The sequence below is a fragment of the Macaca nemestrina genome, chromosome 2 (genome assembly GCF_043159975.1).
Source record: "Macaca nemestrina isolate mMacNem1 chromosome 2, mMacNem.hap1, whole genome shotgun sequence".
NCBI lineage: Eukaryota > Metazoa > Chordata > Mammalia > Primates > Cercopithecidae > Macaca > Macaca nemestrina.
In genome coordinates, this window is record NC_092126.1 from 124,512,663 (window position 1) to 124,527,602 (window position 14,940).

At 41.3% G+C, this 14,940-nt stretch overlaps 1 protein-coding gene and 1 long non-coding RNA gene across 33 annotated transcripts in view; one reads left to right on the plus strand and one right to left on the minus strand.

Moving 5' to 3' along the window:
* Positions 1-14,940, minus strand: part of LOC105483059 (fragile histidine triad diadenosine triphosphatase) — a 1,492,666-nt gene that overhangs the window by 1,225,351 nt on the left and 252,375 nt on the right. The window lies entirely within an intron of this gene.
* LOC139361990 (uncharacterized) lies at positions 1,854-12,952 on the plus strand. Of its 2 annotated transcripts, XR_011620129.1 has the most exons (4): positions 1,854-1,940; positions 2,025-2,143; positions 11,956-12,064; positions 12,822-12,952. It is a non-coding gene; the product is annotated as an uncharacterized lncRNA (long non-coding RNA). The 2 variants fall into 2 exon arrangements; XR_011620130.1 differs by lacking the exons at positions 11,956-12,064; positions 12,822-12,952 and adding an exon at positions 6,642-6,775.

A 14,940-nucleotide genomic window follows, 5' to 3' on the forward strand; every position in this document is an offset into this window, starting at 1 on the left:
AACAAAAAGCCATGTCTCTATAAAAACGAGTGAAACATAATGCCACAGGGTGATATTCTAAAGAGGCAAAGAAGTAGTGCCATTATCTGTTTTGTTTTACCTGGTGGTATCAACTGTTGTTTCATTACTGTTTCTGTGAAGAACATGTTTTCTTAATGAACCCTTGAGGAGGACAGTGATTTGATGAATGAAAGATGTGGTACATGAAACAAAATATTCCTCATTCCACACCTGTGTATATAATATCATTTGGCTCTCCAAATTTTCTTAAAACTTGAATCTCATTTCTTCCTTCCTCAATATTTTCTTTTACCCTGGAGGCAGGGACAGCAAAGCAATGTTTCCTCGCCAGATCCACTATTAACTGAAAACTCCAGTGCTCTGAATACCTGTTTGTTGGTTTTTTTTTTTTTTTTCATTTTTAAAAAGGGACCTTAATTTCTATTAAAGGATTTCCTTTATTAACTCCTGCTGAAGAATTTACACATTGGCACGTTGGAAAGTAAGCCCTGTAGGAAAGAAATCTGACTTGTTTTCATCATCAACATGACAGTCTGCTGATGGGTATATGAGTTTCCTGTTGACTCCCATGTCACATTTGCTGAATTACTGTTGAGACCACAGGGTAGACCCAGCTTATACAATTTGTTTGTCTTCTTTCTGCTTCACAGTTCATCCATAATCACACACAGGGTAAAAATGAGGGAGTGAAAATTGCATAAGCTAATTTTCACTGTTGCTGGAAGCAGAAGCAAATGGCATAATTCTCAGAGCTAAGAGTGAACCTGGGTGGTGAAGAGCAGCCAGCATTACCAGTGGCTAGTTCAGCATTCCGACCAAAACAAACCACTCTGAACCCTGGGGTTCAGTCAGTGGCAATTTCCTCAAATTTGTCCTTAAAAGTTGAAATGTATCATACTTTTGCTCAGCCACCCTTAAGAAACTTGAGTGTATGAGTGTGTGGGAAATACAAATAAAACCTACAGAGCTGTTGTCTGGATTGAACAAACAAGCAAATGTGCTCAGCTTTCCAAACAATTGCAGGTGCTGTAATAATTCAGAAAAGTGTGTGCTGAGCAGTGGGGGATGCTGGCATGCTCTGTTAAGACAGTCATTGTGGCCAGGTGCGGTGGCTCACGCCTGTAATCTCAGCACTTTGGGAGGCTGAGATGGGCGAATCACCTGAGGTCAGGAGTTCCAGACTAGCCTCACCAACATGGAGAAACCCCGTCTCTACTAAAACTACAAAATTAGTCAGACATGGTGGCACATGCCTTCAATCCCAGCTACTCAGGAGGCTGAAGCAGGAGAATCACTTGAACCCGGGAGGTGGAGGTTGCAGTGAGCCGAGATCTCGCCATTGCACTCCAGCCTGGACAACAAGAGCGAAACTCCGTCTCAAAAACAAAAACAAAAAGAGAGCGTCATTGCTAACCATGTTGCTTAGCACAATTTTGGAAGGAGGCATGATGCTGGCACAAAAAACCCTTGCCAGAAATTCCTAGTCCTTAATTTTATGCTCGCTCTTTCATTTTTTTCTCATTTCATTGGCATACAGGCAAGTGAAAAACAGTGGAAAGAGAAGAGGGAGCATCAAAGGAAAAGAGAAAAAATAAGCCTGACTCCTGTTGTTTATGGTTGTCTTGTCAGTTAACACCTGGGCAATCATCAACCATGTGCTCTCCTTGAGCCAGGTCCTCAAGAACCTTAAAGAACCCAAGATGAAGGAAGTAGACAGAAGCAGCTTTGTGGTGGTTAGGGTAGGGCTTCCAGAACGTGGCTACAAATCTCTTGGGAGTCTTGTTAAAATGTGGATTCTGATTCTAGAGTGGGGCCTCAAATTCTGCTTCAGTTGGTGATCTTGTTAAAATGCCATTTCTCACGATGGGGTGGAGCCTCAGACTCTGTACTTCTGCTCTTAGGGAAACCCAAGCCTCAGGGTTAGTCTTTGAGCCTGGGGCAGTGGCCTATCCTGGACCTTTTTCTTTACAGGGATTTCACTTGACTCCTTCTCCTTTTTACAGGGGCCTGCAGTGAAGAAAAATAAAGCATGACATACTCTAAAAAGCACTGGTTCTAGACTCTAACAAACTTGGGTTGGAATTCCAACTTTGCAATTGATATGCAATCTGTGTGGTCACAGGTGAGTTTTTTGAATCCCTCTGAAATTCATTTTCTCCATCTATAAACTGGGCATGCCATTTTTTAACTCTCAGGGCTGCTACAAGGAACAAATGAGATCATGTGTACCATCAGGCAGGTTCACATTCATTATGGAGTGAATGACTAAAGAGCCTATCTACAGGTAATAAAAAGGAAGGTAGGGTGTGACAATGCTTAAATACATATTTATTTTTCTTAATACTGTGACTTTGTCTCCTTCTTCTATCTACAGCTATGGGTTGTGTAGAGTTGTAACCACATTAAGCGAAGCATGTCTTCCCATTTCAAATACTTTTCTGACTCCAGAAAGTCATTCTCTGATCTTGCTTTCGGTAACGACAAAATCCAGAACAGACTGGGTTTTGAAAATATTTCTTGCTGTATCAAATGATGAAAATACATCTGATGATTTTCTTGCTCTCAATTAATTCAGTTCTTAGACTTGCTCTTCTGGACTTCTCTGGCTCCTGTTTCCAACAACAGATTTCCCTTATTCTCAAGCTCCCCTCTTCTCAGTCTCTTTCCTCCAACCTGAAGTCAGGCTCCCTTTGCTCCCGCAGTAAATCAGGCAAAAGTGTCCCTGCATTCCCATGTGATCCAGCTGGCGAATCTGAGTTTCTCTAAAGGAATCTAGATAATACTTCAGTGTTAACCAGAGGAATTAAAGGAAAAACAGCTAATGCCAGCCTTCTCTAACCTTCCCACATCAGCAGACTGAACCAAGCACTCAAAACTCAGCGTTTAATAAAGAGGGAAAAAGGAGGAGGAGATACTTTATTGGGTGTGGTAGAGACAAAGAGGGAAATAGAAGAAAATTGGGAAGTAGTGACATTAGCTGCCATGTCCTGCCTTCTCTGGCAGTTCTCCAGGGCAGACCAGGCTGGCAGTGAATGGGTGTTATAACTCCTATGGATCACGCCTGACCCTGCTGGGCCCGTCATCCTTCTGTTTAGGTGACACTAAAGGGTCTCGGGGCAGCATCAGAGCAGGAAGGATGTGCCAGCCACAGAAGTGCCAACTCATGACAAGAATCATTGCTCATTCAGGGATTCCCACCCCTGCCATCACCTCCTCTGTCCCAGGATCTGCATTTCACTGGTCTCTCTCCCCCAAGCTGTGACAGCAGAAGAGGGGCCTGCTTCCCATTAGCTCATTTCCATCTCAGACTTAGTCAGAGGAATAAATTATTGTCAGCTCATCTGTCTTATTAGATTGAGCCACATGATATTGCCATGTTGTTGCTCAAATACTGGCAATTTCATGTGATTCAACCTCATCTGCTGTTTAGAGAAAGGAAGTTTCACTGCTATGAAAAACTAAACTATTTCTGTGGCTGAGCTATGCTGACCAGAACAGAGTTATCTCAAATTCATCTACTCAAAGGCTGCATATTTTAAACTGAAATGCACTGAGCCTCTTCCTTATCCCTACTTTCCACGTATCTAAGACAAGATAAATTCAGCAACATTCTTTAGAAAACATTCCGTCTCCAACAGCAACTATCAGTCAAACAACAGGGAATCATTGTGCATTTACTCTGTATAAAGCAAAAGAAGGATAAAAAAAATAACAAACAAAACATCTTTTCTGCCTCTAAGGAGTAACTGACATAGCTGAAGAAAGAAGAGGGGAAAAAAAACCCACAAAAATGTTAAAGAATGAAGCAACAATATAAGGAATGTCACAAGACAGACCATGATCATTTGCTAAATGAGTGGAATGGAAAATAAGTGTAGCGAGTCGAGAGGCAGGAGCAATCACCTAGAATCTGATTTGAGCCACTTTCCATCTAATTTAGCTCATCAATCACCTCACCCTCCCACCTGCTTACTGTGGGAAGTTATCACAGAAAATGAAAATCGCCTCTCTGCCTACTCATAACTCCCAGACATCAGTCCCAGAAATGTATGCCCGGTAGGTCTCAGACCCCTCCCACCCTTTATTGAGTCCATCTCAGGAAAAGATGGGGGAATGGGGACATTTACACTGGATGCTTTTCTTTCTCTAGATGAAGTCAGCATGACAAAGGAAAATGGGAAAAATCTAAATGTATGTGCCTCAATATAAACTCTAGCCACCTGGCAGCCTAGCACTTTTCCTGACTTCATGATTCCTTTTATTTCTGAATTTCAACCTTTCTGAGCAGTTGCCAATAGTCAAAAATGGACATAAATTTAAGCATACTACAAATACCTGTTTAGGTACAAATGAGGTCATGTTAACACCTCGCAGCACCCCACTTTAGCAATTCCCTGTGTGCTCTCACTCACACAATCTCCCATGGTACCCTGCTCTTCCTCTCCACCGAGGGCCTCCCTCTCGAGGACAATGCCTAGCCATGGACCCTGTCTCTAGTGTCCTCCTGGAGAAGGGTGTTTCCTTTCCCCAGGGGCCATAGCCAAGGGCTCTGCAGGCAGCAGCAGCCCTGGCTGCCTCAGTACTTCTGGTGTGAAAGCCATGCTGGGATGCTTCATGCAGAAATGCGGATAATACCCTTCTGTCCAACGCTGTCACCCTCTATTGCCTGGGTTGAATAAAAGTGAAAGTTTGCTAAGGTCCCAAGGCAACACCTCTGACCAGGCCTTTTCTTCTTCTCCCCTTCCTTCCTTTCTTTTTTTTTTTTTTTTTTTTTTTTTTTTTTTTGAGACAGAGTCTTCCTCTGTCACCCAGGCTGGAGTGCAGTGGCACAATCTCGGTTCACTGCAACCTCTGCCTCCCAGGCAAGCAATTCTCCTGCCTCAGCCTCCCGAGTTCTGGGACTACAGGTGCACGCCACCACACCTGGTTAATTTTTTTTTCTTTTTTTTTGGTTTGTATTTTAGTAGAGAAGGGGTTTCACCATGTTGCCCAGGCTGGTCTTGAACTCCTGAGCTCAGGCAGTCCGCCCACCTTGGCCTCCCAAAGTGCTAGGATTACAGGCCTGAGCCAGCACTCCCAGCCACTTCTTTCCTTTTTTGAGACAGGGTATTGCTCTGTCGCCAAGACTGGAATACAGTGGTATGATCATAGCGCACTGTAGCCTCAAACTCCTGGGCTCCAGTAATCCTCCTTTCTCAGTCTCCTGAGTAGCTGGGACTACAGGTGTGCACCATCATGTCTGGCTATTTTTTTTTTGAGATGGGGTCTTGCCATGTTGCCCAGGCTGGTCTCAAACTCCTGGACTCAAGTGATTCTCCCACCTTGGCCAGCAGACACACTGTTGGTTGCTTATTCATGACCATCACCTCTTACCTGGGCCTCCACTAGAGCCTCCTAATGTCCTGCTTCCAGTCTTGCCCTTCCAGTTCATTCTGCACAAAGCAGCAAGAGGGATCTTGTAAAAACACTAAATAGATCATGTCTTCCTGGACTTAAAATCCTTCAGTGCTTTCCCTGCTACACTCAGAATAAAGTCAAAGCTCTTGGCCCTGGCCTACGAGGCCTTCCAGGACTTGGCCTCAGCCTTGCTCTGCAGGAGACTGTCCAGTGAAGGTTATAAACTCAAAGTCCACTGCTTCCCATGAGAACCCTGGGTCACAATTCCAGGTTTTCTGCTTACAATGTGAACTGTGGAGCTTTGGGCCAGCTTCTTAGCTTCCCTGCACTTCAGTTTCTACACATGGGAAGTTACATATCTCACTGGATTATTAGAAATAAAGTGAGATATAACATGCATGGTGCTAGGAATAGTGCCAGTCAATAGTAAATGCTTCATAAATATAATCAGCCTGGTCTGCTTTCATTTCTTTGAACATATCTTTTCCACCTCAGGGCCTTCCATTTGCTGTCCTTCCTGCTCCGAATGCTCTCCCTCCTCCCCTTTTGTATCACCTCCACAGAAAGGCCTTCCCTTACTAACAGATCTCAATGGGGACTCTCCCCACCTCACTCTGTTATTCTCTATTGCAACTCTTCATTTCCTTCCTATCACTTGTATGCTGTGATAAACTGCCATTATTTTCTTTCTTCAGCTATTCACTGCTTATTGTCTTTCTCTTCCATGAGACTTTAATCTTTATAAGTATTACCATTGAATTCCAGTACTAGAACATCATTTTGACTCAGGGATCCTCCATGAAGTTCCATCACTATTTAAATTGTTAATAGCAAGGAAGTGGATGAATCTTACTAATCTCTCATCTCATGGTCTGTTTCCATTTGGCTTTTACTTAAAGAGTCCTCCTTCTGTGGAGCTCAGACCAGCTCTCTGAGGCTGGGTTGGATAAAAAATACTGTGATTGACTCAGCCTCCCCCATTCCCCTGAAAGTACATATAAGCTTCTTTTCAAGGACTCCTTGCCTCCTTGGACAGATACTTAACTAAGTAACCTCTGATGGCTCCTTTTGGCTCAATCTGATTTACCTTCTCGTGTGTGTGTGTGTGTGTGTGTGTGTAGTGCACACACTTACTAAGATGTTGGCTTAGCCCAGAGTCCTCAGAAAGCACAGCCTGAGGCAAAATCTTATATAATCCTAATTTATTGGAATGTGCCATCCAGGGAAGGAAGAGGGAGAGAAGAAGGAAATGGAGGGATGGAGAACAAGCTGGCTGCCACTGTTACTCAGCACAACTGATTGTCAGATCTCCAGGACCCATCTTCTGAGACAGGCTATGTGAATGACAGCTCCTTTGGACAGTAAGTCAGGGTAAGAAGGAGATGAATTCCAGGTTGCACATACATAGGAGCTGAGCCATCTAGTGCATCACAGGCCTCAATGGCAACATGGGAGCCCTGGCGAGAGATGACAGGCTGACTTGAGAGAATGGGAGCAGTCACTGTAACAGCCTTTGGCCCTTGGCAGCAATGGTGTCAGCAGCATTAGTGACGTGGCTCTGTAACCATGAGAGCAGCACAAACCAGGCAAGCATACAGATCTGGAGGAGGGCCTAAACTGAGTCTCATACTGATGCAAAGGAAGGTGTATTGTTTGAGGATGGCAAGCACGGGACATACAGGCTCACCACTCCTGAAGCTTGCACTCATGGCAGACATCTTTGTACTTTGTACTTTGGCTGAGCCCAACACTTCTTCATACAGAGCTGTGATCAGCCATTACATCACAATAGTAATGCAAATGAGGACAGTGTAAGATAAAAAAAAATTATAATTCACACCTGGAATGATAAAGACAAAAACAGTGTAAAGCTAATGAAAATGATCAATTTCAGAAAGTGAAAAATCCACCAAAGGGAAGTCCTTCCAGAGCATCTTCCATCTAACCCAGCTCCATAACCCAGAAATCAGTGTCTGTGGATCTCCTTGATATTGCAGGAAAAGAGAATGCCATTCAAATGATAGCTTTTCCGGAACCGAAATTCTATGTACATCCTAGCATAATAGCTCTCATTGTTCTGTATTTGATGACAGTTTTGTGGATTTCACATCCCAAATGATACATGCCTAATTTACAGAGCAAAGCTTATTTCATTTAAAGCAGTTCTGATCAGAGGAAAATGTTTCATTGTGGTATTATAAGGAATTGATCTGCTAATGTTCTTCTTAAGCTTTCACATTAGTGACAGAGAAGATGCATCATCATTTCTACTGACCCATCATTCCACCCCTACCCACCAAATGTTCAAAGCTTTGTATATGTGTCTTAAAAATCTGTCATCCAATACTTGGCAAGTGAAACGTGCTATCATATGGTATCAAGAATGTTTGTAGCTCTGGCTAAAACTTCATGGATCTGACATTTAAGCCTTAGTGCTGATCTAACACAGGCAGAGAACTGTGCTAAGAACTGATAGATGCAGAAGTGAATAAAACACTGCCCCTTTCCTTTAGAGTAGTAAGTTCCAAACTAAAGGACAGAACCCAGTAGTGGGTCATGACATCAACTTAGGAAATTGTAACGAGAATTTTTTTGAAACTACAATAGAATTGAATATAGTAGAATATATCTCAAATAATAATAAAGGGTATAGTTTCATGAAGGTGTCTGTGTGTGTGTGTGTGTGTATACATGTATTTCTTACTGTGGGTGATCTAACAGTTTGAAAGCCAAAGTTTTCCAAAGGGGAAACATCATCATTCAAACACATAATGATAAAAATGTATGTATAGAGAATCCCTAGAGTCATGCAGAATCAACATTCAGTATGCATACAGGATGGCAGAGATTGGTACTAAGGGGGCCTGATATTCAGGCAATGGTGAGAATCTGGAGTTTGCCTTCTAAGGCCCACATTCCTCATGTTACTCTCTGCTCAGAAACTACTACTGTATGTGCCCGCATCACTACAGAACATAATTCAAGCTCATGAGTATGGCATTGAAGGACCTCCAAGCTTACTTCCCACTACTTGTCACCTCCTCCCACACCTTCTTGATGCCATACTGTTACTATAATCATTTTTGCCATTTTTGAATGTGTTCTGTGTTTGAATACATTCTGCATTTTTCTACTTCTGGGCCCTTGTACAAACTCTTCCCTCATGCTGGAATGTCTTTCCTTCCCTATCTGACCACTAAAGTAATATACTTACAGTGGTCAGCCTTTATTTTGTCTCCCCAGCAAGCTATCCCATCCTCCTTCAGGTAATATTATTTTCTTTCCTTTGAGATACTACCTGAAATTTCATGGGTTTTGTGGTCAATCATAATGCCCCATTGCCTGTGGCCACAGGAGAAGCTCTGTGACAAACATACAGTGATTGGTTGAAAAAACAGGCATGTGACCTACAGCAGAACATTATAGTCTATCTCATGTACAGACAGGTACAATTCCTTCTCTGAATTCTAACAGCAGCCCTCAAAATACAGTGAGCATAATAATTACCTGGAAGGTTTGCTAAACCATAGATTGGTTCCACCCTCAGAGGTTCTGATTGAATAAATATAAATTATGGCCTGAGATTTTGCATTTCAAATAAATTCCCAGGTGTGTTAGTTTCCTCTTGTTGCTGTAACAAATTACCACAAACTTAATGGCTTAAAACAAAACAAATTTATCTTCTTACAGTTCTGGTGGTCAGACGTCCAAAACAGGTCAAGGTGTTGGCAGGGCTGTTCCTTCTGGAGGCTCCAGTGTAGAATTCATTTTTTTGGTTCACTCAGCTTCTAGAGGATGCCTGCATTTCTTGGCTCATGGCCCTTCTCTTGCATCACTCCAACACCTTACTGCTGTCCTCACAACTCCTACTACTAACACTTACCTCCTGTCTTCCTCCTATAAGGACCCTTGTGGTTATATTAGGCCTACTGAGATAATCTAGCATAATCTCTCCATCTCAACATCCTTAACTTGATCATATCTGCAAAGTCCCTTTTTCCATAAGAGGTAATTTATGCCTGAGTCCTTTTGCCTGAGGATTAGGATGTGGACAACTTTGAGGGGCTATTATTCAGTCTACCATACCAAGTGATGTTGATCCTGATAGTCCAGAGTCCACACTTTGAAAACCAATGAATTACTATCACTATTAAAGCCAGCCTTGTATTTTAATTATTGTTTAGTCTGTCTGCCTTCCACTAGATTGAGAGGTTGCAGAGGCTGGAATAGATCTTGGCCTTTTTACAAATTGCTTTAATTCTATTTACATTCAAATTTCTGAATACTGGTAAATACATCTTTCAGTTAAACTGGGGGAATAGGTAAACAGTCGGAAATGCTGATAGAAAAGAAAACTGTGAAGATAAAACCTCAAAGTGGAAAGGTATTGGTTAATAGGATTATCTGGATTCCTTACTGCCAACAGTAAAACTTTCTACCTAATTATGCTCCCAAATTTCAAATTTCTCTATTGCTGACAACTATTGTCATTTTGATGTCCCCCAGTTATTTCTCATTTTTCTCAAACCAAATTTGTGTAGCTGGCCAGCCCATCCTGAGTTCTATCTCATGGGTTCTCGATGTCAGAGATAGCTTCACCACACATTCAAGCACTCAAGTCAGAAATCTCACCAGCATCATAGGAATAGCAGCTGACAGTTATTCCCCCATTGATATGTGCTTGGCAACGTTCTGGGTTCTCTATGGGCACTTACTCATTAATTCTTATTCATTCTTGTCTTGTCCATTTTAAAAATGTCTTCCATAGTGCTTTACATATAGCATACATACACTGTCTACATTGCCTGGTTCATTCAGTAGACCATAGGCTCCTTGAGGGAAGGGATGGGTCTTATTCATCATCTTGTTGCCAGGATGAAACTATGTCACTTGTACCTCACATTACATTTTCAGTAAAATGTTAGAGAGATGAGACCATATGTGAGCAGTAGGAAGTAAGTCAGTCAAGTTGAAGTGGGGTCTAATGTCAAATTGCCTTGAAAAGCAGGCAGAACTTAAACATGATATAGTAGGCATCTCAGAGATACCGCAAAATCCTAAACAAAAGCATAAAGCTAAAATCATTTTATAGAGCCAAATCAGTAAGTCCCCAGTTTAGCTTAGGAACAATCAGACAAGGACCAAAGTCTTTCTAGGAGGTATGATTCTTCGAAGAGACAAGGGGGATAGAAATTGAGTCCATAAAGTTCTCTTCTATCCTCCTGATTCTAGGCGTTGAGGTATCTGTTCTTTGTTCTTGGTGATTTACTATATCTGATTGCAACTCAGAATTCAAATATTAGGCTCTGCCTTCTTTTCCATCCAGATTCTCAAATCAATATCTTTACTATGACACTTATTCTCAGGATTAATTTATGAAATTGTATGATGTGCTTTGAAGATTGAAGGCTTCTTAGAGAGAGATGGAATGCCAGCTTGTACTATCAAACCAGTATATTAAACAGTTCCTGCTTTAAAAATCAAAAGTTTGTTGGTTGAGATGCTATTAAATCGTAACATACAAAAGCAGTACATGATCATTTCAGTGGTACAAAGGCAAACTAAATATAGCAGATGAAAATTGTTACAACATAAGAGAAAAAATGTAATCTAATATTTTAACCATTTAGTTATATGCCACATACAAATAAATTATTATAAAGAATAAGTTTTAGCACTTGCCCCATTTGTCTGATAGGGTACCTAATATGCCAAGGACTGTGCAATACTGTGATGAACAAATGAATCCCTACATGATGGAGCCAACAATCTAGTGGACAGGATGGATATTTAATAATTATGAATTATTAGGACATAATCACAGGACAAAATAAAATGAAGGAATTCCCAGAGCAATGTGAACACAGAACCAAGTATGGAGCATATCTGGGGAACCAAGAGACTGTCCAGAGGAGAGGATATTCCAGCTGAGATTGTAAGGGCAAATGAGAGCTGATGAGCAGCACAGAAGGGGAAAGAATCTTCTAGCATTTGATCGGCATGATACATAAAGGGAGAGTAGCAGGGGATGGGCTGGGAACCTGGAGGCCTGTTCAAGACTGTTCAGCCTTGACAAGGTAAAGGGGAAAAGGTGATATATTTGTTTGAGCTGAATCTCTCAGCATTTTACATCTCAAGTCTCCTAGTTCTAAACAACCTGAGAGGAGGCTGCTCTTTATGAAACTGAGTATACGGAAGACAGCCTTGAGAACCTTAAATTCAATGCATTGTGTAGAATATAACCATGATTCTAAACAATACTGGTTAAAAGCCTTTTTTTTTTTTCAAATGGGCATAGCTTTGTTAAAAAAAAAAAAAAAGAAGTAATAATAAGATAATATGGTAACTGAGTAGAGACAGGAAGCCTTTTCTATTGAAGTCTTTGGTTTATGGATACACCCATAGTGTTGGAAGGAAGCATTCGTATTTTAAGGTATCTTTCCTAGGTTTGTTGCAAAGTGTATAGACAGCATACCCCCATGAGGATGACAACACAGTTCTTCTAAGACATTATTTATTTATGTATTTATTTTTTAGGCAGAGTCTTGCTGAAGTGCAATAGGAGTGATCACAGTTCACTGCAGCCTCAGCTTCCTGGGATCAAGTGACTCTCCTGTCTCAGCCTCTCAAGTATCTGAGACCACAGGTGTGTACTACCACACCTGGCTCTTTTTTTTTTTTTTTTGAGAGACGGGGCCTTGCTTTGTTGCTCCGTCTGGTCCTGAACTCCTGGCCTCAAGTGATCCTCCCACTTCAGCCTCCTAAAGTCTTTTAAGATATCATATTATGGAAACTTTAAATAAGCTCTTGCTACATATGAAACACTCTGCTTAGGGTTCTATGTATATCTTTCATTTAACCTTCACAGCAACTCTAGGAGGTAGGCACAATTATTATTCTGCTTATCGACATTGTCAACTGAAGTTAGAAAGGTTAGTAAATCTTTGAGGATCACACAGCAAGTCAGCAGTGAAGCTGTTAATCCCTCCCCACTGTTAACCAGGAAAACTCTACTTCTGCTAAATTCTGATCATTTTTTTGCTAAAGGGGTTAGGGGTGCTTTTGACTCTTTTTTGTTTCCCTTTGAATTACCACCTAATGGTTATTGCTACAGTGTTTAATAAGCAATGCATTATCCCTGGGCAGTGGAATTAATATCATTACTCAGAGATGGTAAACAGAAGTTTGCATTTGTGCACTGCCTGGAGGTGGAAGCATCAATAAAAGCCTGAGGTGGGAGGAAGAGATGAATGTGCAGGCTTGAATCAGAGGCAAGGGATGCAATTTGATGTGGGGTAATAAGAAATCATGCCTAGGCTAGCAGAGAAACACAATCCTTTACCACTCCTAGCCTCAACTGCACTGTTACATTTCTCCTAACACTGCTTTTCTTTCCTCCACAGGGCGCAGAAGTACCAGCCCCGCCCATCACACCCACAACCCTTATGTACACCCAAGGGTGCCTGGCATGCAAGATTCTAGAAGCAATGGGTTGAAAGTCCCTTTGACAAAGTTTGCTTGGGGACTGAAATTTAAATCTACATCCTAGGACCAAAGATATTTAAATTAAAAACTTCCTACCAAATCCAACAACGCTAAGAGAGTGGCGAATGTGATATTACAGAAATTGGTATGCAGCCTCCAAATGCCAAAGTGGCAGCTTGTTATTTATGATAAGATAAGGAGCAGCTTGTTACTAAAGATATCCATGTTAACCCCACACACTGAGCAGAACAAAGGATCATTAATGATTCCTGGGCTTGTCATGTTAGAAAGGGGTGGCAATGATTAAAGAGCATCTATATATGCTTTCCTTGTGACATTTTTTATTTTTAAACTCCAATATAAAAATTCATGTTAATTGTTATGATTTGTGTCACATGCTATGCTCCAGGGCTGGACAGGAAACAGTGTCCCCATTCTAGTATTTTATAATGAGCAATAAACAAACAATAAACAATGACCACAAGAAAAGAACCACTTTCCAAGATCATACGATTAGTTCTGACATTTGGGAAATTGCTTCATTGCCAGAAGTCAATTCCCGCGATTGCGAGCATCTTCCACAAATAAAATTAATAATGTGCCCAACTCCCCTCCCATCTTCATTTTATTATATGAAAACTGGACCTCCCATAGCATGTAAAGTCACATTTTTAAAATAAAATGTTCTTCCTTCATAAAATATATAAGTAAATGTCTTATACAGTTACAGAGACCTTTGAAAACGTACATTTTTCCATTCCTTTGTTTATTCAGGCAATAGCTGTTTGAGTACCTACTAAGTGCTAGGTACTTTTCTAGAGCGAATATGACAATGATGGAAAACAGACAATAACATTCCAAATGAACAAAATAAGTTTGGTAGTAGTAAGTGTTTGGAACAAAATAAAGTAAGGCAACGTGATAGAGAGACAGGTCCTTCCTCATGGGGATGGGGGTGGGGGGGTGGTCAGAGAGGGACTCTCTAGGAAGGTGACATTTAAGCAATGAGTTGAATGACAAGAAGGAATCAGCCATGAAAAGATCTGGAGAGGAGCATTCCTGACAGAAGGAATGGTATATGCAAAGGCCCAGTGCCGGGGCAAGCCTGGCTTGTTCAAGAACAGATGGAGTTCAATGACCCCAGGGCATTGAGGAGGGCCCAGTGGATGGGGGATGAGGTCAGGGAGTGGGGTCAGGAGCAAATCAGGTGGGGCCTTGCAGGCCTAATGAGGACTTAGGATTTTATATTAATGACAAGGACAGCCACCAAAGGTTCAAAGCTTGGAAATGATAGATTCTAACTGACATTTTAAAAATTACAGCTGTCTGGGAGTCATGGGGGAAGAAAATGGACAGAATTGTGTTCCACTCAAAGATGGCATTTCCCTAACAGATCCTAAGGCCCTGTCTTTGTCAGTATGGGTAGTGATTAAGAACATAGTGCTAGTCAGAAAACCTAGGTTTGAATCCTTGCTCTGCCATCAATATGCTATGTGATCTTAGAGACTCCATTAAACTTACTAAAGTCTTCATGTAAAAACTATAATAATAATTCTTTCCAGAGTCTTGGTGAAAATTAAATGAGATATAACACATAATATAGTAGTGTTAGTGTCTGGCACTTGATACATATAATAATAGCTGTTATTGTTGTTATTATTATTATTAAAATTAGGAAGAAGAAAGAGAAGCATAAGGCGAAGCACTCAGCAACCACCCTGATCATTCAGGCGAGAATACAGACTTATGGGAGACAGGATGGAGGTTTCCATCAGCACAGAGCATCTCTGTGCTCCAGGCCCTTGGACAAATGTCTTCTCTTTAATGTCCTGAAGACATTAGGTAGAATCTAGACCAAAACAGAATTTTGGAAAAACTGGAAATAATTCAGATGCTCACCAACAAGAATATGAATCTTGATATGATGGATGCACCTCACGAATATGTTGATTGAGGAAAGCTAGACAGGAGAGACTTTATGCTGTGTAATTCCATTTAGATGAAGTTCAAGAACAGGTGAAACTAACTGGTGTTGGT